The sequence below is a fragment of the Microtus ochrogaster genome, unplaced genomic scaffold (assembly GCF_000317375.1).
Source record: "Microtus ochrogaster isolate Prairie Vole_2 unplaced genomic scaffold, MicOch1.0 UNK1, whole genome shotgun sequence".
In the NCBI taxonomy this organism is placed as follows: domain Eukaryota; kingdom Metazoa; phylum Chordata; class Mammalia; order Rodentia; family Cricetidae; genus Microtus; species Microtus ochrogaster.
In genome coordinates, this window is record NW_004949099.1 from 28510975 (window position 1) to 28516061 (window position 5087).

Sequence of the window (5087 nt, forward strand, 5' to 3'; positions counted from 1 at the left end):
TTCTCCCTTCCCCAGAGTTCTGAGCGAAGCTCAAGACATTTATACAGTAAGTGCACAGGTCCTTTGGCTTTTCCCGACGGAATTAGTCTCACCATAGAACTCTGCATTGCTGGTTAGGAGTTTGTTGACTGGATGGGCCCAAAGTCCTACAGGACTCACCGACTCAGGGGACTCTTAACTCAGATGACCTATGCATGCATGTCCCATCAGCTACTAGCTTGCAGGGTCCTGTGCTCGTTTCCTTCCTTGCTTGCATCCTTACTTGCTAGACTGCTTGCTTGCATGCTTGCTTGCTTGCTTGCTGACATGCAGGCATGTCTGCTTCTATGCTTGCTTCCTCACTTGCTTCAAACCCTTCTATCTTTTGTTCTTCTTTTAGTCTTTCTGGCGGGGGCTCCTGTGTCCTCGGCCAGTCTTAAGCTCTTTCTTTTGTTCTGGATGAAAGCTTTCTCCATGCCCTGACCTCCAAGTACAACTCTATGGCGATTCTAGGTGTGGACCACCACACTGGACTGCTCGGTGTTCTGACCAACGAAGACACCCATCAGAGAAGCTGGGGCACATGACCTGTATCCAGGAACATCTCCTCCTGCCAGCTTGCATATCATGCACACCCCTGCACAGCTCATGCCTTGGGCACCTGTTGATGTACCTTGCGTCTAGAGGGCTGAATGTCTGTGGACTCACAGCACCTTAACTTTCCCTTTCATATTGGCTGAGTTTTCCTCTTTTTGAGAATACGGCTGGGTGCCAGGAACAAACACACAGCTCTCATCTCCTTCTCTGGGTTGTTTGGGGTATGTTGATGCCATGGGCACACAGTGGGCATCCCAGCCCGAGGCTGCAGGTGCCAGCTTGCATCTGGAGATCCATGTCTTTCCACAATTGAGGGAGTTTTCCCAGTTCTAGAAGTTTGAGCCGCTTCACTGCATTGTCTCTCCTGATAACCAGACCAGACAGCTAGACAGGCTCACAGTCAAACAGGCTGGGTTTTGCTGCCATCCTGCTTCTCAGGCTCTTTGGCTTCCAATTGGAAACTTTTCATGTCTGTCCTCATGTGATCTGTGCTGGCTGAGCATCATCCGGCGCTGCCTGATTTCCATGGACCCCCGATCAGACTTGAGATACGAATGGCCTAGAGAAAGCTCCACAAATCTCTTCCTTCTTCCCTTGAGCGTCCATAACTCCCTAGAGCCATGGCAAAGGCACGGTGGGCCAGGATGGTGGCACGGGCCACGAGAGTCAGCATGACTGAGGGCACCGAGGGTACCGCAGAATGCTCGTGTGTAGGTCCAGGCGGGCCTGAAAGGGACTTGTCCCCTATCATGGCCCCCTGTAGTTTGGCCACTGCTGATACAGTAATGGAACTAACTTATCCATTCCCAGTGCCTGGCCCTGGCCAGTGGTAGGGTCATTGGGGCAATTGTTTGCCTAATGATTACAGCTTGAGGAAACGGTTGCTGTGCTTGTAGGAAGAACACATTGTAAACAGTGTCTGCTCTAGAATGTCCTAGACTATGCCAGGAGCATCCTGAGCTGTGTGGAGCATCTGATTGTCCCAGGGGATGTCCGCAGGCGTGGGGACCCAGAGACTCGTGGACCTGTGTCAGTTCCAGGCCAGCCTGAGTCAGATCTAGGAGGTCAAGGACAGACCTGGCTTTTGAGCGCAGCCCCCTGTCACAAACGACAACCACATCTGATTGGAGTAAAAAGACCAGTGACAGTCTTCCCGAACCTCAACGGGACCCTCCAGGGTCCTTCCCGGCCGGTTGACACGAAAGACCATCACCCTGGGGTCCTCTGGAGTCACCAGGAGGCCGGCAGCGCCTTGGTGAGAAGCCTGAGCCAGTGGCTGCAGCAGGCAGGAGTTACACCCCTCTCAACTTGGCGCCAGTGCACAGGGCGCAAAGCCACAGTTGAACCAGAGAGAACTGCCTTCCAGCTCAGCATGGCTCCTCATGCCTTGGATCTAAGCATGACAGAGACCAAGGCAGCTAGGCTGCATCTAAGTTTCAGGGGAGGCAGGGCTCTATGGTGATGTGTGACCTTTAGGCCTGTCCCGCCTAGAGAGACAGACCCTCTCCTAGGGAACCAGCACCTAGAGGCACTTCAAGTCAGACCTCTCCACGGTGAGTGCTGGAAATACTGAGAGGCGGCTGGGGAGCCACAGATCCTATCTAGGGCTTTGTGGTGTTTTTGAGAGGAGGCAGAAGGACTTTCACCACGTAACCCTGGCTAGCCTGGAGCCAGGGAACTTCCTGCTTCTAACTCCTGAGTGTTGGATTTACAAGGCTGCGCCATTCTCCCTGGCGCTTCCTGTTTTAATGAGCTTACAGTTGTGTGTCTCTCTGTGTGTGTCTGTTTGTGTGTGTTTATGTTTATGTGTCTTTGCGGTGCCTCCCATTGTCTGTTGTTCTGGGTTCGGGTATCTGGAGCATGCTCTATGAATTTCCGACAGCCCTCTTAGAGTCTAGCTCTACTACACTGGCAAACAGACAATCAATGCTGGACAGCAGCTTGGCATTCTTCTCCTTTAGTCTCAGCCTCCCACAGTCCTGTGTTACTTGCAAGCATGGATCCATGCAAACATCCTACACGGATGCTGAGCTCTATGCCCTTTCCCCATGCTCGATGAAAGAAAGCTCTTTCTCCCACAGACTGAGCACTGAGCAGTCTGGTCTCTACACCAGCCGACAGCGATTCTTCTCCCTTCCCCAGAATTCTGAGCGAAGCTCATGACATTTAATTCATATAGTAAGAGCACAGGTCCTTTGGCTTTTCCCCATGGATTTAGTCTCAGCATAGAACTCGGCATTTCTGGTGAGGAGTTGGTTGACCTGGATGGGCCCAAAGTCCTACAGGACTCGCCAACCCTGAGGAGCCAATGGTTAAAGGACCTAGGCATGCATGTCCCATCAGCTACCAGCTTGCTCGCTTCCTTTCTTGTTTGCTTCCTTGCTTGTCCTTGCTTGCTAAACTGCATGCTTGCTTGCTCGCATGCCTGCTTGCATGCTTGCTTCCTTGCTTGCTTCAAGTCCTTCTATCTTTCTATCTTCTTTTAGTCTTTCTGGCTGGTGTCTCCTGTTATTCCGGCAGGTCTTAAGCTCTTTCTTTCATACTGAATGAAAGCATTCTCCTGTGCCCTGGACTCCAAGTACAACTTTATGGAGATTCTAGGTATGGGCCACCACAGTAGACTGCTCAGTGTTCTGACCTATGAAGACACCCATGCCAGCCGTCCATCAGAGAAGCTGGGGCACACGATTTGCATCCAGGGACATCGCCTCCTGCCAGCTTGCATATTATGCACACCTCCAACACATCTCATACCTTGTGCACCTGTTGATGTACCTTGCGTCAAAGAGAGCTGAGTGTCTGTGGACTCACACCACCCTATTTATCATTCCTTTCCATATCATGGCTGAGCTTTCCTCTTTCGAGAAGAGGGTTGGGTGCCTGGGAGGGACAGGCAGTTCTCATCTCCTTCTCTGGCTGTTCAAGTTAGGTTGGTTACTTGGGCACACTGGGCACTCCAGCTTGTTACCAGAGGTGCGACTTTGCATCTGAAGATCCATATCTTTCCATAGATGAGGGAGTTTTCCCAGTTGCAGAAGATTCCACTGCTTCACCGCATTGTCTCTCCTGATGACCTGACCAGAAGCTAGATAGGCTCAGAGTCATACGAGACTCAGGTTTCACCGCCAATCTGCTTCTCAGGCTCTTTGAGTTCTAACTGGAAACTTTTCATGTCCCTCCTTGTGAGATTTCTGCTGGCTGAGCCTCAGTCAGAGACTGCCTGTCCTGTGTGAACCCTCCAGGGGACCCGAGATGCCAATGGCCTAGAGAAAGCTCCACAAATCTATTCCTTCCTCCCTCGTGTGACCATAGCTCCCTAGAGCCATCGCCAAGGCACTGTGGACCAGGATGGTGGCACGGGCCTCGAGAGCCAGCGTGAATGTGGGGACAGAGGGGACCGCAGAATGCTCGTGTGTAGATCCAGACGGGCCTGGATGGGAGCTGTCCTCAGTCATGCCCCTCTGTGCTTTGGCCTCTGCTGACACAGCAATGGAACCAACTTATCCATTCTTAGCGCCTGGCACGGTCTGGTGGTAGGGTCATTCAGGACAATTGTTTTCCCAATGAGTCCAGCCTGAGGACATGGGTGCTGTGCTTGTAGGAAGAGCACATTGTGGACAGTGTCTGCTCTCGAATGTCCTAGCCTATGGCAGGAGCATCCTGAGCTGTGTGGAGCCTTCTGATTATGTCAGGGGATGTCCGCTGGCCTAGGGACCCAGAGGCTCGTGGATCCGTGTCAGTTCCAGGTCAGCCTGAGACAGATCTAGGAGGTCAAGAACAGACTTGGCTATCTAGCAGGACCCCTGTCACAAACGACAACGACATCGGATGGGATTAAAAAGACCAGTGAAAAGTTAAATAAAAAAAAAAAAAGAAAAAAGAAGGACTGGTGAAAACTGCAAATCGTAATTGTAAAGGTGTGTCAGAAGGAGAATCAGAAAGAAAACAAAAAAAAAGACAAAAAAAAAAAGAAGCAAAAAGGGGGCTGGCGAGATGGCTCAGCGGTTAATAGCACTGACTGCTCTTCCAGAGGACCTGGGTTTGATTTCCAGCACCCACATGGCAGCTCACAACTGTCTCAAAATGCAGTTCCATGAGATCTGACACCTTCACACCAAATGAACATAATAAAGTTAAATAAAAATAAATAAATAAATAAATAAATAAATAAATAAATAAAAAGACCAGTGAGAAAGTTTTCCCGAACCTCCGGGGGATCATCCCGGGTCCTTCCAGGCTGGTCGACACAAAAAAATGTAACCCTAGGGTCCTCTGGAGTCACCAGGAGGCCAGCAGCGCTTTAGTGAGAAGCCTGAGCCAGCAGTTAAAGCAGGCTGGACTTACACGCCTCTCAGCTAGGTGCTAGGGACCCATTTTTCCCAGGCGCCATGCGCATGCGCACGGCCCAAGCCACACTTGAGTAAGAGAGAACAGTCTTCCAGCACAGCGTGGGGCCTCGCGCCTTTGCTCAAAGCAGGACAGAGACCCTGGCAGCTAGGCTGCCTTTAAGT